Genomic DNA, 26,991 nt, shown 5'->3' with positions numbered 1-26,991 from the left:
AGATCTGGGGGCTGGCATTGAATTCGATCCATTTAGATGAATCAAGCAATAACTCTGTGCAGCAATCATGCTCTGAACGTGCTCTGTTGTGGCATTGATTTCATCAAAATGGTAATGTGCTTTTAAAAAGCGATAGACAAATATAACTCCGGAGGAATTGTAAGAAACTTTATTTATAAATAACATCCCATGCTCCATAACTTCAATTTAATGTTCCGCATAAAGGGAACATTGCGTTTGGGTGGGTGTTGTATATAGCATTACTGCCAAAAGACTTCCCCATTGTGTCTGTAATAAACACTATGGCGTCTTCAGTTATCAACGAGATGTGAAAATATAGGAGCTTAATGGATCAATGATATTATTAAATTCTATACAGTTGTAACTATAAAATGCCAGGGGAAGCGGGTGGTGCATTTAGAATACACAAACCGTGAATCCACGGCCCTAGGGAGCTACATGCTTATGGACTCTTTTGTACCTGACAGCAAAACACTCTGCTCCTTGAACTGGATTTTCACAGATCACAGGTCATTTGTGCTACAACTACATATAGGGACTTTTTGTAACCATCAGAAGAGCAGATTTGTTAACATGTCTTATCTAAATGTATCTCAGGCACAAGATTAATGGACAAGGTTAGGTGTTTGAACCTTTGACTTCAGAACAGGATTTGAAACGAAAAAGACGCTGTGGTTTTCTGTTTGTAAACATAGTATAAAACAGCTGTTAAGATAATAATGACCCTCATACTTACCATTGCCCTTGCTATGCTGGTTTTCTGGTTTTTCATTTATTCAGTGGTGGCCAAAATGTGGAGGAAACACAACCTTTCATGACGATAAGTTCTTTGCTAACATGTAGTGAGAGCTAGGGTAACATGTAATGAGAGGAACTTCATTATACTGAAAGATTATTAATCATCAAGTTATCCTTTAAATTCCAATTGTATCCTTTATGGAACCTGCATAGCATAACATGTAAATAAGATGGGTGGCTGCTTCCACAGTTAAGATTACAGCTCATACCAATCCATAGCAAATAAATCAGTCTTGGGTTTATAAAAAACCAAGATAATATTTTTACTATAACCATCAGCCTCAGTGTATCAGAGACCGCATTATAGAGTACAGAGGTATGGGTAACTATCAGGCCCTGATCCAATTTGCATATTACAGGGAAATTATGATCAGGCAACGAGAAGGCTAATTACTTTTCTTTTTACAACGCTTACACCAAGGTTAACCTGCTGACCCATAAGGGAACTAAATTGTCATTTGGTAGACACAGCACTACAGAGCCTCAAATAAATATCTTCCGACATTAAGACATGGTGCTCAGCGTAAGTCGCCTGTCGTGGGCAAGTTACCATCAGTCTCTTGGAACATCATTATAGCAGAGCTGAGCAGCGGATACTTGACATTAATGAATGCTTTGAGTTGCATCATGTAAGTGTCTTGATTGTCCTCTAACATCCATTATAAAAATCATGCTTTATCTGATAGGGAACATCTAAGCCCAAGGAACAAAAACAATAATAATAAGAGAAGGTTTCTGAGAGAAGAGAACAGCCCCAGCGTGCAATTAGCAAAACTTGGCAGACAGGAAGAAGAAACCATTGGGGAGTAGAAATCATGCTGATAAGTAAAGATAATAAACCACATTTTTTCTTATCTTGCATGGGAAGTGTCATCCTGTAATCGGATGGTGGCTAAGTGAAGGACCAACTCATCAAATCCACGGCTCTAGCTCCGTAGGGACTAGAAACGTTATATTAAGTTAAAACGTCTGGAACAGAGGAATACCTTTTAATGGCTGCCAGGAAAACTACAGCTTGTCCTCTGCCGCTAATAGGCCAAATAGCTATAGGAGAATAACAGTGGCTATGAGTGTTTTCAGGATTCCTAAGTACTGTAGGTTATTGGGAGCATAATGGATGACAATGGTAAATGATTTGCAGATATAGTACACAAATGTAATTGACATGACTAGTGATGGGTGAATAAATTTGCCAGGAATGGATTCGCGTCAAAATGATTCAGACGCCCATAGACTTTAATGCATTTGGACAAAATAGTCACGCGTATAAAAATTGTTGCCCAAGTCAAAATTGGCGCTCATCAAAATAATTTTGACACCCATTTCAATGTGTTTTCGAAATTTTTTGGGTAAATTCACAAATTTTCCTTCAAAGCGACACAGATTCGCCCATCACTAGACATGACAATACTTGTGTGTCATACAGGTATTGGGGTGGGTTGAAACAGGAACTTGTGGTGAGCACTTAGGAACTCTTGGACAGTGTTGGACTGGCCCACCAGGATACCATGAAAATTCCCGGTGGGCCAAGGTTTCAGTGGGCCCATCTGCTCACCCAACTCTTTGCCTTTACAACAGCAATTGCCCCATTTCTATATAAGAATGAAGAGAAAAAATGGAGGGAGAAACTGAAGATAATATTTGAGGAGAAGTGATTAAAAGAATAAAGAAAGTGAATGACAAAAAAAGGAAAAATAGTTTGGAGAGTGGGCCTGTGGCCAATGGCTTTCTGGTGGGCCCAAGGCATCCCAGTCCAACACTGCTCTTGGAACTTTAGGATCCAGCAGCTGGGGTTATAAGTTTAGCAAGGTTCACTGAGCATAACATTTATAATATTAATTGCATGCACTGTCAATGTACCCTGGAGCTACTGTTGCCATTGAGGTTTTTGTGGTAGCTCGTCTGCATCTCTATGCCCACTTCTTGCAATTCATCTGAACATACTTTCAGGCCTGCAAATGCACAGAGTGACTTTATATGCATTCAGATCTTCGTACCTTCAGTCTACTAGAAAATCATGTAAACATTAAATAAACCCAATAGGCTGGTTCTGCTTCCAGTAAGGATTAATTATATCTTTGTTTGAATCAAGTATAAGCTACTGTTTTATTATTACAGAGAAAAAGCAAATCAATTATAAAAATCTGGATTATTTGATTATAATGGAGTCTATGGGAGACGGCCATTCCGTACCTCAGAGCTTTCTAGATAATGGATTTCCAGATAACAGATCCCATACCTGTACTTTTAATAATACCAATTCATGCAACGTAGTAGCTTAGGTTAAAATAAGATACATGTCCATCTTGTTTAACCTTTTATGTCTAAAAAATAAATGAGTTTGAAATACAGTGATGGTAAACTACAGGTTTGATTAAAGAGGATAGTCAACATGCTGATCTCTGATAGACACTGCAGAAAGTATTAATGTGGACTAAATATATGTCAATCATGAAGTATGTGCACTTGATAGAGACTGGGTTTTAATGGACACACATAAAAACACATGCCGCATGGCTAAGTAGTAATTAGTTCTATTGCATTTCAAATGATAACTAAGTTCAGTCTTCATCATGAATTAAATGCATAGACTACCTTTAATGTTGTCATTCTTAGGCAAATGGAGAAAGAGCTTATTGCACAGGCAGATTATACACTGGTGTAAACTAGAATAATAAATGGAAGAAGAGACAGATATACAAATGGTGGTGCAATAACTGTAGGCAGTGATAATAAAGCAATATTCTTAATGAATCAGATCCGAGATTTCAGTGTAGGACTGGCCAGATATGGGATGACTTTGACGTAGTTGGCCAGCTTAAATATATAGCAATATATGGACAAACAATCCCTGTTTTGTGTAAAGGGTAAGGCATTTGTCAGTAGCAGTATGCACAAAATGTCTCTGTCTTAAATATATTGATAATGGGTTGAGTGCAGAGGACCACTTGTATTTGTCCTTGTAAGGGCTCTCCAGTCTCTTGGGTTCCCCTGGCTCTTCTCAGTTTGCATGTTCTCAACGACAGGTAGGGTAAGGCCATTACAGGGTACAACCATGGGCTGCCCACCTGCTATCCCTTCAACTGCCTAACACTAACACTGCAACATTCTAGGAGCACAAACAGTTGCCCCTAAGGGGGCTACACACAAATGCAACTGTAAACCTTGATTTGCACTTTGTACCTTGCTTAATTTTTGTAAGAAAAATTAACTCAAACACCATTAATATTACCTTTATCTTTTGTCTTAAAACAAAATGAGTGTAAACATATCATCGTACTAGTAAATTATACACCTGTATGGGGACTGTTGTTGCTTTTGTTAAAAACAAGTGTGACTGTGTTAATATAAATGAAAATCTTGGTTAAGTGACAAAGAAAAAAGCTGATCATACAAAAACCATATATCTCCAGATACTACTTTTAATATTGAAAAAATTCTTGCTCATCTAAATCCAGCTCACTGGTGCTAAACCCTTGTGAGTATTATTTTATATTTACTTTACCAATACTGTGAAGATTTGACCATGACCATCTAATGGAAATCCCCATGAATTATCAAACAATTAAATCCTTCAAGTCACTCTTCTTTTGGATGGCAGTCCCTTTTTTGGGAGAATCTTGATAAATTGACACCTGTAAAAAAATTGTCATTAGAACAGTAGAATTTTTTTCTCTGGATTTTAGCATCTTTGTTCATCCAGTATGTACCTGTATATATTTTCCCTTTAGTGAAATGTGGTAAACTTTGCTTGAAAAAGATCCCTTAAATTGGCCATGCAGGAGACTGAACAACTTGCCTTTTTTTGCTGTGTTGGCACTTGCACTACTTTACTCATTATTATCAGTTTTCTTAAAATGTGACTGGTTAAAACTTTCAGCCATTTCTGTCTGCAATATAATTAAAAGCTATTTCTCTTTCTAGCCATAACATGAAGGCATTTGTAACAAGTTCCTGCAATTAACTTGTCTGTTCTCCTACATTCAGGGTCAGGTACTGCGCATAAGACTTCAGCCTCATCACTGACTACATCATCCTTTATATTTCCCTGCAAATCATGTTGAACGCAACACCATACACCAGACTTCTATGCCTTCTAAACATATAATAACCTTCTCTATTCATTGCTCATCCAGCTTATAATTACACCATGACACTTGGTGTCTGAAAGATTAACAGCTGTTTTTACAAAATGGACCAGACAAGCCTGGATATAACATGCATGATGGCTGACATAATTGTGAGCTGATAGATATCAGGAGGATTTGTGGTTTCTGCTGTCTTCTTCCCATAGAAATAACATCTCATCATATGGATGATGTTGGACTGCAGAATGTTGCTTCTACTAGTTGGAAACTAGTGATTAGCAAAATGGTTCTCCAGGAATGGCTATGCAGCAAATGTTTGCCATTAGCAAATATTTTCACTGTAAAATCATGCAATAAGAACTTTAGGTAACAAAAAGCCCAAAGACCTCAATGTATTTTAAGCTTAAAAGAACTACCGTGAAAAAAACGTCAAGGCATTTCACAAATTTATGGTGCTTCGCAAATTTTAATTTTAGACAGGTACACTCATCAGTATTGGACGCTTATGCATTCACCCTAAAAGCCCTGATTACTGCTTTTGAAAGATAGTTTGTTCTTACTTACCTTACTGCTTCTATATAAACATTTCATAACCTTGTAGGGGTGTGTAAAGTTTGCAACTTATTAGTGATGGGCATATAAATTCGCCAGACATGAATTTGGTGAGAATTTCCGTGTTTCGCCACAAGCAAATTAATTTGCGAAACTGCTGCGACAATTCGCCGTTGAAAAACGGACGCGCCAAAAAAAATTGACACGTGTCGAAATTGTTGTGTGCATAAAAATTCGGATGGACATTGACTTTAATGCATTTGGACCAAAGAGTAGTGCATATAAAAATTTACGTTCCCGTCAAAATCATTTTGACGTCATTTTACTTCAGTGCGTTTCTACAACTTTTCTCTGGACGAAATCAACAGATCTAGCCAACATGGTATAATCTTTGCCCCATTTATTTCCTGTTTACACTGATATTATTAAATGAGGTCAACCTTATTGAAATGGTACAATATTATAACCATTTTTTCTCACCTTCCTTTCTTCTTTTCTATCATAGTCAGTGCACAGTATCTATCTCAAATGGCAGGAATGCCAACAGGAAAGATAATACTAGGGCGCTGCTAAGAAACACTTTGTTTAAATTGTACTGTAGCTATTCACTAGCATTCCAGGTTGAATAAAAAAAAGAAATGACTCTTTATCACAACAATCCAGAGTTTATTTTCAATGCTCAGAGTACATAGACCGGGTTAGAACCTCCCTGGAGATGGAAACGCTAAAGAAAGGCATGGAAAACACTTAACACATCTTACCTGTCTTGGGGATAGCTAATAGCACAGAGGAGAGAACAGCAGTAAACTATGATCTTAATCTCATAAGTGGACACAGGATTGTGTTAAAAGCCTTTATGCTGGAATAATTTAGGTCATTAAAGGGAAATTTATCCCTTGTTTATTTTAAATAAACACTTTACAGTTGGGTTATATAGAAAAGGTGCATAAATGCTATCTGAAACTTCAAGGAATAAATATATATTTATTTTATATGTTACAGCGGCATACATGATATTCTGTCTTTGTTCACTGTGGCCAGTTTCCCACCTCCTACCTTAGGCTCACAGTGTTTCCTTTCCATTGTGAAATCATGGATTCTGGGACTCTGAGTCCTTCTACTTACTTCTGTGAGTGATGCTAAGAATTACTGGAAAGCAGAGGGACCTCAATTCCCAGAATCCATCCGACTGATGCTGGTCTTTTATGAAAGTTCAAAAAGTTGCAGAACAGAGCCCTTCCTCAGGCAGATCCGAGGAAAGTCCCCACTTACTACATTATTACTCTAACCAGAAATCCTAGTTATTTTTATTTGAACTTCATTTGAAAAGTATTATAGTTGTATTTCCCCAGGTTGCATTAATACGTAATTATTCCAAGTCTCCACAAAATATTCATTTGAGAATGGTTATTCTTCCAGTATAACAGAAATGTTTGTACCCACCCAGCTGGTTAATTTGAGTGTAAGAGATGAAACATGAAATAAAAACCCTTGGGCTGTCTCTTTCTGTGGGTGATTATTCAGTGTCTCCATTGGCAGAAAGGATTTTGAATACGTTGAAAATATGTAATTTTGAAGTGCGACATCAATCACTTCTTTGCAAGGTGCTAGACAGCTTTTATAGCATTTTTGCTTTATTATTAATTAACGCTTGGCTCACAACGATCTCATTAATCAACCTAGCCCTAGATTTCCATGTATAGATGTAGCACACTTTCCAGTGGCAGCAAATTACAGCAAGAAAAAAAAAAGATAATGGCCAGCTATCAGTTCTTCTTCTGCAATTTCTTCCACCCACAGTAAAATGCGCCCAAGAAGACAAGCCCCCAGACATGACCGAGCAAGACACCTTTTCTCACCTTCACCCCATCCAAATTCCGCCTCCTGTTTGCCTGCTCACTGATGTGGATAAGAGAAAGCAGCAGAGGAATGTGCCTAGGGTCCTCGTCCTCTAGTATGCCATAGGCACATGTCTGCTATCTACCCTTTGTTCTGGTCCTGCTTCCAAATGTTTTCAAATTGACTGGAAGTACAAGACTACTTGCATGGCCAGTAAATACACTAATGGGTCCAAGTGATGGGCAATTTTGGTCCCTGTGAAGCTTAACTGCAGAGCTTATAGTTGATTATGCTGGAATGGCTTTGTGTGCCATTGCCCTGAGCAATATCTTTGGTGAGAGCTCCATGATGGTGGGAGAGGCAGGCTTAGAGCCAGTCAGAGCTGGCAAGCATGGGCTTGCTGTCCTTAAACCGAGAAACAGAGGAGAATAAAGCTGCAATTTCAAATTGTTCCAACATAAACATATAGGTAAGAACTGACAAGTAGTGATCAGAGAATCTGTTCTGTTTCACATCGCCGAAAAATTTGTGAAACTGGAAAAATTTGTAAAACGACGATATTTCGTGAAACACATTGAAGTCAATGTGCATTTTTATATGCAACAAATTTTTTCTTCTCGCTCCAAATTAAAGTCAATTGGAATTTTTTCTTATGGTGACTTTTTTGTCCTAATGTATTAAAGTGAACCGTATCACATCTGTGTGTTGGTCAGACCAGTTTTTGGTTTTGGTCAAACTACTTTAGTGCTCTCTCATCAAAAAGAAATCAACTAAATTGATCCTCATAGGAAGACCCAGGTGCACAAAAAATCCTTCAGTTTTGCTAGAAAGCATGCATCGAATTATTCATCTTGGGGACAGCAACAGCCAAGAAGATGCCCACTCTGCTTTACATGTTCTAGCAAGCATGAATGCACAAATACCTAGAACTGTTCACCTACGATGCATAGTAAACTAATACTGGGATCTGTACAATTTAGGATTTGGCTCCACTTTGCTAATATGTTTCAGTCTTTTGCTTATCAGTAGCTGCTGGCTGAAGGCCATTTCTTGGATTTACACTTCAACAATTGCAGTTTACAGAAAGTTACAATATGTATTGTTATGTTCTGGTACTGGAATCACTGTGAAGTAGTGATGGGCAAATCTGTCCCATCGTGAAACGGGCAAAATTTGTGAAGCACATTGAAGTCAATGGGCGTCAAAATAATTTTGACGCACAAAAATTGATGCAAACGACAATTTAGAGACTCGACTATTTTGTTCAAATGTATTATAGTCAATGGGTGTCCGAATAATTTTGGTACATGACAATTATTATGCGCTCGACAATTCTTTTTGTCGCAGCAAATTTTTGCTGCAGTTTCGTGAAAACAATTGCGGTCGGAAATTCACCAAGAATCCATTCCTGGAGAATTTATTCGCCCATCACTGCTGTGAAGTAACTCATCGTGAATGTGGCATTTTGTGGTTTCTACAGAGCCTTTGAAACCAGGCCCGGATTTAGGGAAAGGCCCCCTAGGCCCGGGCCTAGGGCGGCAAGATGTTAGGGGCGGCAAGAAGGCGCCCCCTAACATCTTGTGTAAATCGGCTGCTCCTGATAGATCCGGCTGGCTTTAGGACCGCTCCTCCAGCCTATCTCCCGCTGTGGCTCCGCCCCCTCCCACTCCTCTCTGTGCTCGTGCTGCTGCTGCCTCTGCTGTGCTGCGTGTGTCCCAGCAAGGTGATCTGTTCCTGGTATGTACATTTAATATTTCCCCTGCAGATCTGCTGTATATCGGCCATGTAGAGAAATATGTCATAGTCAACTTGCAGATTTGCTGGAGGTGCAGAATCACAAGTGTTCTAACTTCTAAACCTGTTACAGATTTTTTATGTCCCTTTCCTGCTTCCTACAAAATGAAAACCATTTCAGTTCTTGTATTATAAGGGATAATGTACCCCCTACTGTAAATGATAAGGATATTAGAAGTCACTGAGGGGTTCTATGGCCATATAAAGGCACAAGGCTGCAGGCTGAGTTATACAGGGAACTCTGAGTATCACTCATGTATTATAAGGGATAATGTACCCCCTACTGTAAATGATAAGGATATTAGGAGTCACTGAGGGGTTGTTCTGTGACCATATAAAGGCACAAGGCTGCAGGCTGAGTTACACAGGGAACTCGGAGTATCACTCATGTATTATAAGGGATAATGTACCCCCTACTGTAAATGATAAGGATATTAGAAGTCACTGAGGGTCCAGTAACCATATAAAGGCACAAGGCTGCAGGCTAAGTTATACAGGGAACTCGGAGTATCACTCATGTATTATAAGGGATAATGTACCCCCTACTGTAAATGATAAGGATATTAGGAGTCACTGAGGGGTTGTTCTGTGACCATATAAAGGCACAAGGCTGCAGGCTGAGTTACACAGGGAACTCGGAGTATCACTCATGTATTATAAGGGATAATGTACCCCCTACTGTAAATGATAAGGATATTAGGAGTCACTGAGGGGTTGTTCTGTGACCATATAAAGGCACAAGGCTGCAGGCTGAGTTACACAGGGAACTCGGAGTATCACTCATGTATTATAAGGGATAATGTACCCCCTACTGTAAATGATAAGGATATTAGGAGTCACTGAGGGGTTGTTCTGTGACCATATAAAGGCACAAGGCTGCAGGCTGAGTTACACAGGGAACTCAGAGTATCACTCATGTATTATAAGGGATAATGTCTGCTGAGAAATAGGAACTACAAAGATTATGATGCTGCCAAGATTTGACTTTTTTATTTTATAATAAATATTTAACTGATGCTGCGGCTGCCCACTGTAGCACAATTGACAAACTTATCAAAACAAGGGACACATCTCTCTCTGCATCTATGTATAAAAAGGTGTCTATATATAGAGAATATATATAGATATATCTCAAACAAGCCTAACTGCTAGTTGATCCATCTGATCCCCTTTTGCATAAATGTCCTGATTGGAAAAAGATTCACATCCAGAAAATGCGTGCGGGGGGGGGGGGGGCGTCACAGTAGCTGGGCCTAGGGGGGCAAGGAGGGTAAATCCGGCCCTGTTTGAAACTGCATATATTAATGTGGCTATGAATGTCAGATGCTAAGCACTTACTTGTAAAACAGTATGCGAATGGTTTATACCCTGTGCTTACTGCTTGTTATTCAGATATAAAAGCACAATCAGCTGTAAATGTCTCAAGTATGTGTGCATATAGAATAGGCTTTAATGCTGTATTATATCACAACATCATGGAACAGGATGTGGAGGAACTTGTACTATGAGCTGTCTTCCATAACCCTGTATTCCCTTAATTACTAAAAAACCCCTTCCTTAAGCTATCTAATGTATATAATCAGTATGACTGATTCAGGGGTTGCATCATTGGCTACAATTAAAGATGAAACCCATAATGTATGGATCCCTTGCTTCAAAGAAAATACTTTATGATCTTCTCTAGAGTAAAGATTTGATTCCTTCAGTTATATGACGTATGGATATTTCCATACCATAATTGTTTTTTATAAATGAGAACCATTTTAAAAAGCCTGCCACATATCCTTTTGTAGAGTATGTGGACAGGAGGATTAGAGGTGGCTCAACACAAACATTTGCATATTAAAAAAACATTTTATTAGCCTCCATTATTATTCAGGGGAAGATACACCACCAATGACTATCAACACATGTTCAAATTGAGTTTCTTTAGTCTCTTTTTAAGGCCTGGCATGCTGCATAAAAAAAAAATCATCATCAGCATAATCTGAATATTTATTTACCGGCCTTTATATTCATCTGATTTCAGTGCGATTTCTTATAGCCCCTTGCTTTTCAAATGAGATTGAAATAAGCTGTAATATATCTAATTTGCTTTCATCTTCTGTAGGATGTTAATGCATGTGCTCTGTTTTGTCTTGCATTCTAGAATCTTAATATTGGACAGGGCAGCGATCAGGGAAAACAAATTTCAAACATGATAAAGGCCAAGGCAGATGCTATCCATAATGTTAACAACTTGTCATAAGGCGAGATGTTTTTTGTGTCCCTTGGGAATGAGATGTCTCATGTTTCCTCATTGTGCGGCTGTAACATTTATTGTCTCCGAGCTGTGTCTGTGAGGGGTAGTTACTCACTTCTCTAATGGGATTTGTCAGAGTTCCAATTTAGGGACTGCCTGACTCCCTGCATAAAAAAGGAATCTGACAGCCAATAGGAATACTGTACACTTCATTACTGTGCTGTGTCTTGTTGTGGGTGTACAAGGGCTTGTAGGACATTGCTAGGAGATGAAGAAATGGGAATGAAATAAGGGTGGGGGAAAAGGGAAGATAATAAAGTTTTGTAGAAAAAATGATGGGAATGTTAACCATGTTTCCAAAACACAGTTATGAGAGTGGACATCTCTGATTGCCTATAACTTGGACCTGGAAAGAACTATCCCTCCCTATTTCCTGTGTGCATTGATACAGGATTGGACTACATAGATAGTTATATTGTACTGAGCAAATTACAAACATGGGGATGCCTACATCATTTTGCATTCATCTTATTTTGAAAGTACTGATTAAAATGGTTAACCTGGATTTATGTTTTACATTGGATGCCTCTCTAGGCCTCTTACAAAATGACACATAAGATAGTATAACATTAATGATGAACACTCATTGCAATATCAGAACAGGACAACTAAATTCTTAGTCTTGGTCCTCATAGCTGGGCAGTGTGATCAACACTAGGGCAAGATAAAGATGATGGATAAATAGAGTTGTGTGTAAGCAGTTTAGTATACAGTATGAGAGGAATATTATAACATTCTCACTGTTTAGAATAATAGAAGAACATGTCTCTGTACTAAAGAGTCCCGTAGATGGTGCTACAGTGCTCTATAGAGAGCCAAGCAGCATATTTATAAGACCTTTCCTTCAGTATGTAATATAATTTGCTAGAATAGTTGTCAAGTTAACTGATATATAGTTTTATATTCTATACTGGCACCACTGCCACGGAAAATATACCACTTTATACTGTCAGCATCCATATGTCAAAGGTCTACTGCATGTATGTGATGTTAAACATATATAAATCTTTGAAATGATATTATTCCATCACATCTATATATTTATGGCAAGAACTAGTGCAAAGGGAGGCTCTCTGAACAATGCTGCAATGTTTTTTATGGATCTTTATAGCAACGAGTTTGCCATAAATCCCTATTTCTACTGAAACTCAGTTTGTGTCTGGGCTTACGTTTTACAGCTATTTTCATTCGATGTGCCCCAATAGACTGAAGAAGAGCAGTGCACCACCAGTTCATACCCATTGTTTATCCTTTTGGAACAAATATGTGTGAAACAGATGTTATATTAAAGATCAACCATTTTGATTTCTGCAAATTGCAAGGGTTTTTATTTCGTAGCCAGTAAGAAAAAAAATAATAATCAGCTCAAAGGGTATATTTTTTATGAAAAAAATCGCAGAAATCATATTTAAGGATTTATTGCATTGTCTCACTCTTTGCCGCTTCTGGTAACACTCTGGTGAGTATGTGAAGGCGCTGCTGGGGACAGGATGATTTGTAGGGATAGGGTTAGGTACTGAAATACAGTAAAAGGCGCAGGCTATGGATGATTGGAAAGTGTTGGAAACATGGGTCTGCTCTACTATTATTTCAAGTACATTAATGATTGCATAGTGAATGAAAGAATGGAGCAGCTCACTAGACTGCTCGTTTGCTTTAATTGTGATCAAACTAATATGAAGTGGAAATTGAATTTAATTTCAATTACAGATGTTGCCATGTTTAGTGCAATAATAAAACAAAAAAAAAACTGATTTCCTAATTACAACAATAGGCAACAAGTATGTTCAATACAAGCCCTATTCAATGACCTACTGTCGAAAAATGGGTATGGTTTATTAGTTTCTGTTATATGGATATTTTTGGGACTGTCTGTTCATGCTGGACTCTCACCTTTTCTTTAATTGGCTGATAGGATGCCTTGTTTCCAATCAAACTAATTGTAATATCTTAGATATTCCTCCTTTCCTTAAGTGGTAGTGGTAACATATTTCTTGGGTGGGAGGGATTATGTTGTAATAGCAGCACACATTAAGAATTACCCTTACATGGTCTACAAAATGTTGTACAGATAAACAGTATTGCTGTTATTAATTCTGCATTCCCTTTTAGGACCAGACTGACTTAATTTTTTAAACAGACAATGCAAGACATTGCTTTCCTCACAAAATACATTTTCAGATGCCTGCAGACAGATGACTGAAATGAACAGCAGATGACACTGTTTTTAATTCAAAAAGTTGCCGCACTGCTTAGAAAAATGGAGTTAGTGAGCAGAAAAGAGTTATCTGACATTTCTCTGGTCAGTTGTAAGCAGAGCAAGATCACAAGACATTTATTTTCTCACCAAATACATTTTCAGCTGACTGAAGCCAGTGAGCCCAAATAATCAGCAGGCGGGGCTGTTTCTTTCAAATTAATTACATTAGCCGTGTAAAAGTACGCGAATATCTTAAAAACCAGAGTTTTTTGTTTTTAGAGTTTCCTTTACTTAGGTTTCAATGCAAATAAACCCCACTGGTAATGCATTACATGCAATAAATGCCACTGCGAATGCATTACATGCTATTTTGGTAAGCGTCTTGCTGGAGACTGTATATAACATTTATCAAGACAAGGGGATCAGTCAGGGGCAGAAAATCTCTTTAGGCATTGGACCAACAAGATCCATGATTAATGCAGAGCCCTGGAACTCTAGAGTCAGGTTAAATTATACTTAAAGAGCACAGCCCAAGCTCTCTGCTAATATATGTCATAAGCAGCGCTTTACTGAGCATGGCTGCAAGAAATAAAAGAATAAACTTTGTATAATAAAACAATGTCATCATGATGGATGATGGTGAACAAGCATTCGTACAGCCCAAGATAGAAGCATTCCAATAACAAATTGCTATTAAGCTAACATATTCTGCCTATACACAGGGTTCTGTCTCAGCTATTGCAAACCTGCATAAAAAGCAAATATATTGTTTTACAGAGGTTATGAGCACAATTATCAGCAAAGCAAATCAATAAATGCTGTATATATTATCCAAGATATGAACTGTAGGCTGAGGGCTGCCATAAATGACTGATTTGATAAGTATTTTACATTATATCTAAAACAAACAGCGCTAAAGTCATAGAAATATTTTGGAAATCATTTCCCTGCATTCATTCTTTAAATGAACTGTATGATTTCTGATGGTTTTTTTTTTTGATATGTTGTTCAGCAGTAATAAAATAAACCACAAATACTGTTCTCATTGAGTGAATATATAATCAATTGTGCCAGGGAGGGTGGGCTCATGTTTATTTAATCCTTTGTTAAAAAATGATTCAGGAACATAAGGGAATTCTCTCAATACAGAAACTTGCAACGCCCTTACTTCCTCCTTATACAGTAAATATAAATAATTCCAAAACACAGCAAAGCTCGTCAAAATATAAGTTTATACAGATACAAAACAGGAATATGAAGTAGTGGAAATTAGGAACTTTATGCAGACATCTTATATGAAATATATGTTTTAGTTTTGGGTGGTTTTGAGTTTTTAAGTTCTTTTTGTTAATACCACTATAAAATTCTAATTGCATGTCGCCATAATTCACTAATGTGCGTCCCCTCTTTCTCTTTACAGATTACTCGAAAATTAATGGAACATTTGTGACTTAACATAAATGCATTTTCTCTCAATTCAGTTTTTTTTCAATAAATATGCTAGTGACTGGGGGAAACAAATATCGCCATGCTCATTGTGTCCTTGAAATAAATTAAGTTTTTCAGGGGGGGAAAACACTCCAATGAATTTGTTGTAAAAATGCAAGAAATAACTCCCATTGACTCCAATGGATTTGTCGAAATTTCAGAAAAAAAATATTTACGATTTTTTACGGGCTTTGCAATTTTTTTTCCAGAAAGCAAGTTATAATGTTTTGTGTTTTGAAAAAAACACAAATTTTGAAAACACTAAGGGGGAAATTTACTAAAGGGCGAAGTGGCTAACGCTGGCGAAAATCCGCCAGCATGACGTCATTTCGGCACTTCACCGATTTACTAATGGTAGCTGGCGAAATTTCGCCAAGGAGATCGACTATGGCGCTACTTCGCACTCTAACGCCAGGCGAATTTTTGGTCTGGCGAAAGAGCGTTACTACGCAAATTCACTAAGTTTTTGATTTTACTGACCGTTACCTCTATCGCCAGACTTGCCTTCGCCGCCTCAAACCAGGGGAAGTGCAATAGAGTAGATGGGAGTTCCTCAAAAAAAAGTCGAAAATTTTTCTAAGTCCCGAAAAACGCTGGCGTTTTTTTCCTATTTAAAGGATGATAGGCTGATAAAGATCATAAATTTTTTTTGGGATACCCTCCTTCCCCCCTACATTTGCTAACATATGGCACCTAAACTATACTGTGGGCACATGTGTAGGGCATTATAACAACTTTATATAATTTTATTAAGGTTCCTTGGCCTTGTGTAGTGTAATGTATTTACGGCCATTGTACTTTAACTGCACGCCATATGCTAATTAGCCAACGCTAGCATAACTTCGAACTGCTGAGCCTAATTTGCAAGTTCGGATCTTCGTGAATTAGCGTTGTCCAGGCGAATTTACATCTGGAGAAGTGTTGCAATGTGCACAAAGCCAGCGCTGGCGAATTTTTGGCGTTTAGTGAATTTGCCCCATAGACTTGTATGGCTGTGTGCGTCAAATTCGCCAGCAGCAATTTTTTGTCAAAACAGGTCAAATTCAAATTCGCCCATCCCTAATTAGAATTGAGGTTTATATTTACCGAATGCAGGAATATTATCATGCCTGTTGGAACCGTGCATTGCCTCAAAGCCCCACAAAGATGCAGGACAATGGTCAACAACCTCCAACACCTTGTGAAATCTAGAGACTCATGAAACCCACACTCACCAAAATTGGACATAATTGCACCTATTCACTTGTATTTGATTTTTATGAGTACATACATTTATAATAGGGTGACCATGAAAAGTGAATGCTTTGAAAACTACACCATTAAAAATGAGTATACTTTGTGCTCACTCTTTGATAAACATGCCCCAATGTCCAAGTTATTGAAAGGAATACAGTATATGTTTTTAATCTTCTTTTGAAGATTGACCTGTATTTCTATGAAAAAAGGAGCTTCGTTGTCCAATGAAAAGTTCACCAGAATTCAGATCTAGTGACAGCTCCGTAATCTGAATTCAACACGACATTTGGCTTAGGTTGAGGAAACACGCAGATACTGCAGACTTTGAACAAAACAGCCAGTGAGTCTGTCAGGTATCAACACATCTATTCAAAGGGGAATGTGCAGAAAGCCATCGTTTAAAGAACTCCCAGCTGCTCTGTCAGTTACAAATTAGATGTGTCAACATCTCCAAACTTATATAGTAAGAGAATTAACAATGTTAATGATCTTTGGCTGTGCCAGGGAGTATCTGAAAGCACAAATATACACAGAGGAGACAGCCCCTGCCTCGTCCTATTCAATATCTTGTATGCCTTGAAGATGGAATCGAAAATGCTGCAGATTAAAACACACTGGTTTAGTAATTTATCAAAGTGGTGCAGAGCTTAATTTTCATGAAAAAAAAAAACAGTCCTTTGTCACTAATCTCTATGTTTTGACCATTCAGATTTCAGGACCTTTGTTGCTAACCTAAAGTTGTTGCACCTACTGATGTTACTGCAGCCTCCACTACAGGAGATGACGGAAATACTGTAGTTTGATAGACAGAGAGAATCATGGTGGATATTGTTCCACCTAGATTTTGGATACAATTTAATATAGTAGAATTCTACTGAAGGGGGAGGGGGGATTTGGGACCAAATTTAATTAAAAGTATGCTATCAATTTGATCCATTTAGAACTATATTGTTTTGAATCATTTTACTGTGATTGTTTTCCTTATGGGGTATAATAATGTTTATATATAAATCATTTGCACTATATTATATTAATATATTAAATATAACAATATTAAATAAATGGACAAACAATCCCGGTTTTGTTAAAAGGGTAAATAGGGTATTTACTAGCTTAATGGACAAAATGTCTTAATGTCCTCAAGTCTTAGTCAATATAAGTTTTGTGGTCACAACCTCATTGCATAACTTTTCCCTTTTTACTAAATTTCAGGGTCTCCAAACAACCATTTCATATTTATCTTCAACAAAAAATGATTTCATTCACCGATCCCCCAGTACTATAATTACAATGTGTAAACCCAGACCTTGTAAAATAATCTAACTCCCAGGAATTGTTCTGCTCACTGAATTATAATCCTAGAACCGTTACATTTCCACCAACCCTACAATTTTCTTTCATTCTTCAGTGATTTGCTCATCGGGGCAAATTTACTAAAGGAAAATTCGCCAGCGTGATGTCATTTTGTTACTTTGCCGATTTACTAATGGGTGCTGGCGTAAATTCGCTAGCGAAGTGGACCTACTCTAGCACTACTTCGCACCCTTACGCCAGACGAAGTTGCAGTATGGTGAAGGGACATAACAACGCTAATTCACATTTTACTGAACGTTACCTCTTGCACCAGACTTGCCTTCGCCACCTCAGACCACGCAATAGAGTAGATAGGGCTTGTTTCAAAAAAAGTTGAAAAAAACACTGGTGTCTTTTACTTTTTTAAAGGTTATAGGCTGAAAAAGATCTTAATTTTTTTGGGGGGTACCCTCCTTCCCCCCTACATTTCCTAACATACAGTATGGCACCTAAACTACACAGTGAGCAAATGTATAGAGCAAAATAACAACTCTATTTTATTTTATGAAGCTTTCCCAGGATTGTGTAGTGTAATGTATTTGCTGCTACATAAACGTCCATTGTACTTTGGCAATGCTAAAGTACTTCGCTACCTTTCGCCTCCCTGAGTGAAACTTCGGATTTTAGTGAATTAGCGGCGCCCTGGCGAAGTGTGGCGAACTTAGCGGCGCCCTGGCACAACTTCGAAGGTAAGTAAATTTGCCCCATTGTCTGAATAATATGCTTCCACCACTTGATAGAGATGTTGACAGCTATCCCTAGCATAGGAGGAGTAACTATAAGGCAGTATTTTTCAGAGGTTTTTAGTCCAAGGCTCTAAGCACCTCTTTGAGGGTCAACCATGTGTACGTTATTTTATTATAACAGCCATTCTCTAATGCACAACTCTTTGAGCTCACCATACCAAGTGCGAAGAGTTGTGGTAAAGGAGAACCCTGTTATTGCAGGCTCTCTGTGGCAGATGTTGCAATGGCTACATTTACTATCCATAGTTAAACCTCCACACTCTATCCACTTAATTTCTACTGACATTTTATTATGCTTCCATCTGAAAGGCCAGACAGGTGTAATTTAAGAGATAAATCCTCATTTTAAGTAAATCCTCTGTCATCATATGGGACCCGGCACAATAAGGGATTGCATTGTTTTCCATGAACAGCTGGTGCTATGAAAAGCAATTTCAAACTGCTCACGTGTAATTTATGATGGACAGTAACTTTATAAACTGCCATATTATTTACCCGTGAATTGAATTACAGCAGAAGGTGCTTATGTGATTCTGCCGTGTTAAAAAAAAAAATCTTCAGAAACTGCCAGCAATTAACCTCCCCTCTGCTGAATCCAGTCTGAATCTGAAGATAAATTGATGGAACCATTACTGGAACCAGCAATTAATATGCCAATTAAGTGTTTACACGAAAAAAAAATGTATAGACTCACCCCCCCACTCCTTGCTGTTTAAATTGAGGGACAAACAGGTGAGATATCAGTGTGCCCCAACTTATGCAAGGCTCTGCTTTTTTTTGTTTTGCAATAAAGTGTTGACTAGTAATTCAATTTGTGCCTTAGGCACATGCCTCTTTGGCTTCCCCCTAATTCCTGCCCTGCTTTTGTGATGCTAACCAAGGCACCATGTGAATTTGCCTGAAGAGTAAGAGTAAGTCCCACTAGACTTCTTACATTCAGCTAGTATGTCACTTACTATATATATGGATATGTATTGAGATAGCAGGATTGGTTTCTATTGTCCCCGGTGGTAGGGATGTAGCGAACTGTTCTGCTGCGAACTAGTTCGCGCGAACTTCGACCGTTCGCGTCCGCCGAATGTTCGGGAACGTTCGCATTTTGAGTTCGCGTTCGATTCGAATACAAGTCGTTTGACCATTCGACCATTCGAATTCCTTCGACCGCTAAAAATCGAACGATTTCCATTCGTTCGAACGATTGTAAGCATTCGATCGAATGAAAAGCATTCGATCGAATGGCTTCGATCGTTCGATTCGAATGAAAATCCTTCGATCGAATGATTAAAATCCTTCGATCGTTCGAATCGAACGATTTTAGCGGGTGTTCGAAGTTCGCGAACTGTCCGCGAACGTTCGCATTTTTTGCCGGTGTTCGCGAACACCAAATCGGCAGTTCGCTACATCCCTACCAGGTGGCCTCAATTTTGTTCCAAAACATTGTAAATATGGAATTTTTTTAAAGCCTGATTTATGTATTTTGTTAATGATGAGGAAACTAAATGAAGTTAAATTGAGAAAATGATATCCACATGATGCTGGATTACAAATCCATACTCACAAAGCAGGTACACACAGGTAAAGTATTGCCACTGCCTCTTGTATACCAGTTCACCCTGGATCATAAACTCAGGCTCCTCAACATCTCTTTCCTCATTTTCCCCTCATGCTAATGATTCTGGCTTCACTTTGCTACAAATATTGACTTTATACTCTTGGAGCACATCATTTTATCTAGATATCTTTCTAAGAAACAAGTGACATTTCTATCTTTTTAAATTGATTATGGGGGACGATGATTCTGTTTCTAGCTAATGGGAGTGCGTCAAATCAAATTCTTTCAATCCCTGCAGACATTATGCAATTATCAGCCTTTCATAAAAGACAAGTCTCTACCCTGTCTCTTTTATACTAACACAGCCAACTTGGAAACTTGTTCTGAAATTGTATCTTTACTCCTTCCAACAGAATAAGTTAACATTTGGTAGATACGACAATTTCATGTCAAAGCGTTTGATACTGTGCCCCACAAACGACTGCTTTCTAAACGAAGGTCTGTTGGGCTTAATGAAGTTGTTTGCACATGGATAGGAAACTTGCTACAGGATCGGGTACAGAGGGTGGTTGTTAATGGGGCATTCTCTACTTGGAGTAAGGTTCTTAGTGGGGTCCCTCAGGGCTCAGTATTGGGTCAACTTTTATTTAACTTGTTCATTAATGGGGAGGGTATTGTAAGTAATGTATCAGTGTTTGCAGATGACACAAAACTATCCAGCCCATTTAATTCCATCCAGGATGCGGCATCCATGCAACACGATCTTGACAAACTGGCAATCTGGGCAGCTAAGTGGCAGATGAGATTCAATGTTGATAAATGTAAAGTCATGCACCTGGGATGTAAAAATATCCAAGCCACTTATACCCTTAATGGGACTGCACTAGGCAAATCCATTATGGAAAAGGACCTTGGAGTCCTTGTAGATGATAAACTTGGCTGTAGCAAGCAATGCCAGTCAGCAGCATCAAGGGCAAATAAGGTCTTGAGCTGTATTAAAAGGGGCATAGAGTCACGGGAGGACTTGTAAGGCCCCATCTAGAATATGCCGTACAGTTTTGGTCTCCATCACTCAAATAGGACATTATTGTATTAGAGAGGGTACAGAGAAGGGCAACTAAGCTGGTAAAAGGTATTGAAAATCTTAGCTATGAGGAAAGACTGGCCAAATTGGGGATGTTCACGCTGGAGAAGAGGCGCTTAAGGGGTGATATGATAACTATGTATAAATATATAAGGTGATCATATAATAATCTCTCTAATGCTTTATTTACCAGTAGGTCTTTCCATAGGACACAAGGTCACCCATTCCAATTAGAAGAAAAGAGGTTCCAGCTAAATATTCGGAAGGGGTTTTTTTACAGTGAGAGCTGTGAAGATGTGGAATTCTCTCCCTGAATCAGTTCTACAGGCTGATACATTAGATAGCTTTAAGAAGGGATTGGATTGCTTTATAGCAAGTGAGGGAATACAGGGTTATGGAAGATAGCTCATAGTACAAGTTGATCCAGGGACTGTTCCGATTGCCATTTTCCAGTCAGGAAGGAATTTTTTCCCCCTCTGAGGCAAATTGGAGAGGCTTCAGATGGGTTATTTTTTTGCCTTCCTCTGGATCAACTGGCAGTTAGGCAGATAAAAAAAAAAAAAACAAAAGGATGATGGACGTGTGTCTTTTTTCAACCTTACTTACTATGTTGCTATGTTATTGTAAGTCATATGGCTATTGACCAGTTTATAATAATATCAGAGTGGATTCAAGGAAAACTTTGGGTTCTGCTGTAAATATATTTATTCAGCTTTATTCTAAATTTGTAAACATGCTGTGCATGTTAGGTAAGGCCTCACCTTCAGTATGCAGTCAGTGTTGGGGTTGTTTTCTCTGGAAAAAAGGCACTTGAGAGGGGACATGATTTTGCAATACAAATACATTTTAGAGATCACTTTAAACAGATAGAGGGTCCTTATTTGTTACATATAAGGAGTAAAAACTATTCAGTTGACTAATATTATTAAGTATTGTGCTTGGCTTCAGAACATATCACAAGGTATTTTTTAAATAACAATTTCAGCAAAATGTGAGCTATTTACGTTACCACACTAACCTTCGTACCAACAGGGAATCTCTTAACCTTATGCCGTATTGAAGATATGGTAAATCAGAATACATTTCTAGGAATAGTTACTGTATAGTGTGGATAAGCAACATCCTAAAAACCACAATAACTCAATATTCCCATTGTTTACAAAGGAAATTACTAGACAAACATTTTATATTCTCTTGCCACATATACCCAAAAATGCAGATAAACATACAAACAATATCTGCATATGTAAGGATTCTTTTGTCTTCTTACCAAGACCCCCTGGCTTAGCCACCCAGTACAATCTGCTTTTCTCCATTGGGGTTTAGGGAACTTTTTTTCACTGAACATATCTAGCCTAAATGGTGATTAGCAATGTTAGAAAAATATTAACCTGCACTCCTGATACAGACATTTTTTATTATGAGAAAAATATATTAGCATGCAAAGTAAAAATTTAGCTTAGTGCTGCAGCTGTGATCTGACCTTAATTCTGTAACCTTTACAGGACCACTAGCCAATAGTCACACAACTACATTTTGGTGGCTAAGGTCCTTTTATGAAACAATTAACTAAAAAATAAATTAGCTAAAACTTTTAAATTGGCCTTTTTAAATCAGTGATCTATAGACGAATGAAGTAAAACTACAGATGAACCTTCAGGAAAGTAAATAACCTGCAGTGTCAAACTGGCCAACCAGGATGACAGATAAACATTAGGGGGCCCATTCACTAAGTTCGAGTGAAGGAATAGAGGAAAAATAGTTTGAATTTCAAATGTTTTTTTTGGCTACTTCGACCTTTGACTATGACCTTCGACTTCGAATCGAATGATTCGAACTAAAAATCGTTTGACTATTTGATAGTCAAAGTACTGTCTCTTCAAAAATTTCTTCGACCCCCTAGTTCGCCACCTAAAACCTATCGAGGCCAATGTTAGCCTATGGGGAAGGTCCCCATCCCATAGGCTTGCTAACAATTTTATGATCGAAGGATAATCCTTCGATCGATGGATAAAAATCCTTCGAATCGTTTAATTCGAAGGATTTAATTGTTCGATCAAACGATTATTCCTTCGATCGTTTGATCAAACGAATTGCGCAAAATCGTTTAACTTTCGAAGTCGAAGGATTTTAATTCGGCAGTTGAATATCGAGGGTTAATTAACCCTCGATATTCAACTCTTGATACATCTGCCCCTAGGAGTCCCTCCAGGTGCTCTCTCATCATTTTGTTTTGACTACATCCTGGTCATTCTTCTTTTCTGTTTGAGGTGTTATGGAGAGATAGTATGGAGAAGTATGATAAAGAGAAGAGACTAGGAGAACAAGGACCCTGAGTGAGGAGAAGAGAAAAATAATATAGCAAGTTGGCCTTTGGACAGAGATTTACTGGTCTCCCCTGGCATCCTAGTACAACACTGATAATGTTGTACATGCTTCTTGTAGGCAGCAACTACACATTCTTCTCCACTGTATATTGTGCAAATAGAAAAAAAAACGGTAGGTCCAGGACAAATTGTTCAGCCTTTAATTGCATATTATAATTCAAATCTAGGTAAGGATGCTAGACTTTAGCCTTGAAAATTAGTCCATCTTGGGCATCAGATACTGTACCAGTCTATAATATTACAATGATCCCTTTTTGGACAGCATTATTTGATGGCATGGAAAAGGCATCTCACTACTTGTGGAGGACTTCCTCTAGGACTATTTGTAAACCAGGTCCCACAATCTCCCAGAAAATCTGAACTCTTTTGCTAACCAAGTTTTCGCATGGAGACCAAAGTGTGTGCACTTGTGAACAATAGAAAATATTCTGTGCTGTTTAAAAACATTTAAAACATTTCTGTTTGTGCTTTTTCCTTCCTTGTATCATCCTGGAATTATGTTGCCAGGACATTTTTGCTTCTGAGATCTCTGTTGTATCTATAGCATATTTCTTCTAAAGCAATGTTAAGTTTGCAGTCAGGCGTATTCACCTACATATACCACCTCTGCTGCTCATGTCTGCAAATCTCTCCATTAGATGTAGAACTGTAAATGAAAAAGTTTTAACAATGACAGCTGTTTCACTAGACTTTGCAAGCAATTATTATGGTAAATGTATATACAGTAAAGATTGTGCGCTGATGTGTAATGTTACAGCAATGAAAAGCCAAATTTAGTTTATAATGGGAGAGAGGGAAGAAAGTTGACATTGCTAAAACACTAATGAGAATAACTGGGGAGTTAACGTTGGATAATTACTGCCATTTATAGCACTAAGTGGCAAGCAACTATTGTAGCTATATTGTAAAAAAAAATGTTTCTGCAAATATAAATATCAGGATGACCTACTTACTGTAGGGCAAATTCATCAAATGTCCATACAAAATGCTCAGTTATTGATTTATTATGTCCCTGAGGCACTATTTCTTTGCTGTATTTAGTTATTTACTGTGAATTATGTTGAGTGCAATTTTATTGAAACATATCATAATACACAAAACTTCCCTCAGCGGTGGAACTATCCCAGCTCTTCATCCAATTTATTTTCTGGTTGCATGGCTTCCCAGCTGAGATAGTCTCTGACAGGGAATCTCAATTTACAGCTAAGTTCTGGCGCTCCTTATATAAAGACTTAGGTATCACTCTTCAGTTCTCCTCTGTCTACCATCCCCAAACCAATGGGGCAGCGGAGCGTGTAAATCAAGCTTTGGAGCAATTCTTGAGGAATCATGTTTCCCTTTGTCGGGATGATTGGTCTGATCTCCTGTGGGCGTAGTTCACTCATAATAATGCATGCCATCCGTTTATGACCATGTTTGGACAGCATCCTAAAGCCTTCCCACAAGACTTCGTTTTGTCTGACATCCCTGCTGCAGACAATCATGCAGCCCATATGTCTGCTATTTGGGCTGACTAAATCAAGCTTGGAAAAGAGTGCTCTTATGCACAAGTCTTTTGCTGATCGGAGACGCTGTCCTCTCCTCCATACAAAGTGTGGTTGTCCACTAGGAACATTTTCTTAAGAGTGCCTTCTCCCAAGTTGGTTCCAAAATTTGTTGGTCCATTCTCCATTGTGTCTTTGGTGAAACCAACAATTGCTAATAGCTTCTCTTTGGAACATTCTCCTCCTGCTTCTTTCTCTGTGGATGGCCAACAAGAGTACAAAGTGGAAAAGATCTTAGACTCAAGAATCTCCAGAGGGTCTCTACAATTCCTAATCCAATGGAAGTGTTTAGATCCCGAAGAATGTTCTTGGGAAAAGCACTCTGATGTACATACCCCTCACTTGGTGAAGATTTTCTACAATCAATTTCCCCAGAAGCCAAGACTTTGTGGTCCAGTGGCCCCCTGTGGTGGGGGGGGTACTGTCAGGACTGCCGGGAGTGTCCGGCGGTGCGTCTTATCCTCCCGGCAGTCATAGTGAATTCAAGATGGTGGTGCCCATGTGTCACACGTGGGTGCTACAGTGCCGGCGTGATGACGCCACTGCCAGCGCCAAAATTCAAAATAGAACGCTCAATTCGCCATATTGTTGCCCAATTTATAGGTCTTATTTACTGTGAGTATCTGGGTGTTATTATAATTGCTATTCTCTGAACTTGACCTTGCCTGGACTTTGACACTGTTTGTATGCTGCCTGCCTTTTTGATCTCTGCCTGGACTTTTGATTATGCCTGACTCTTGAACCCTTGCCTGTACTGTGTTTTTGGACTTTTAACCCGAGGCTTCCTCCCTGGTCCGGACTACTCCCACTGGGAGCCATTAGGCCCCCTGACACAAGGTAAAAAAACACAAACATGCCTTCTTATCCTTTAGTCATTTGCTTCAGTTACTCTTACTGAAGTATAGGGAAGATGTTAGGCAAAATCACTATTAAAGAAGTTAAAAAGTTGTAAATAGAAAGAAATTCACTCTAAAATATAAAAACAAAACTTTGTGGACTTTCCTTTCAGAGGAGAAAGGGAAACAATTTTTTCTCCATGGAAATGTAGCAGCAGCTAAGGTCAGATATTAGGGAGGAACTTGGCCACTTTATTTGCAAGATGCCTGTGCAGTAGACACCTTGTAATGTAGGTGGACTTTGATGAACAAAGTTCTTGAGCACAGGGAACAGCAACTAAGATCTTGTCAACTTGCCTTGAGCGGAGACATAACTAATGTCACTAAATTCCAATAATCGCATACACAAGCATTCTACTAAATGAAGCCTGTAAGAGAATCTTATGGGCATCAATGAACATTATGGAACAATCTAATCCAATCGATCTCTAAGGTTCATCTGAATTTAATGAAGGAATAAACCATTCATTATGAATTCATGATTTCATTGAAGTTTGATGTGCTGAAAAAACGAAAACCTTAAAAACCTCTGAGTTTTTCGGACAATTCCTAGCAAAAGAAAAATCTGAAAACATCTAAAAGTCTGATTTGGTTAAAAATGGTCCAATAAGATCAGTGCAGTTCCCATTGCACCTCAACAACTTTTACTTGGCACATTTTTGCATTAGAGGTTTTTGTGGTTTTTGCACTTAAACGGAAATTTTATAAAGCTTTTAAAAAATTTAGGAAAAACAAAATTTTTCAAGATTTGTGGGGAAAAAAAGCAATTTGATTGTCCGTAAATGAGCCCTTTAGCGTTAGTCACCTGGGACACTTGGCAGCACAGAAACCATGGGTTGTGATTACTAAAGAGTAAGCCACCTCATTTAGTGAAAACTTACATCTTTAAACCGCACCACCATGCTTTGCTGTAAACACAGACTGGATTTCACATTGTAGACAGAAATACACTTTTCTATATACTGTATACATTTTAAACATGGTATCTGCTGGGGGTTTTTTTCTCTCCTTCTTAAAAAATCTTTGCCATTTCTAGTAAAGTTTCAAATCCAAAGCAAAATTCTGTACTTTTCTCCCCAAGTTTTTTTGCACTAGAGGGCAGTAGAGCCTC

The sequence above is a fragment of the Xenopus laevis genome, chromosome 3S (assembly GCF_017654675.1).
Source record: "Xenopus laevis strain J_2021 chromosome 3S, Xenopus_laevis_v10.1, whole genome shotgun sequence".
In the NCBI taxonomy this organism is placed as follows: Eukaryota; Metazoa; Chordata; class Amphibia; order Anura; family Pipidae; genus Xenopus; species Xenopus laevis.
The sequence above is the reverse complement of the archived record's forward strand: the minus strand, read 5'-3'. Positions refer to the sequence as shown.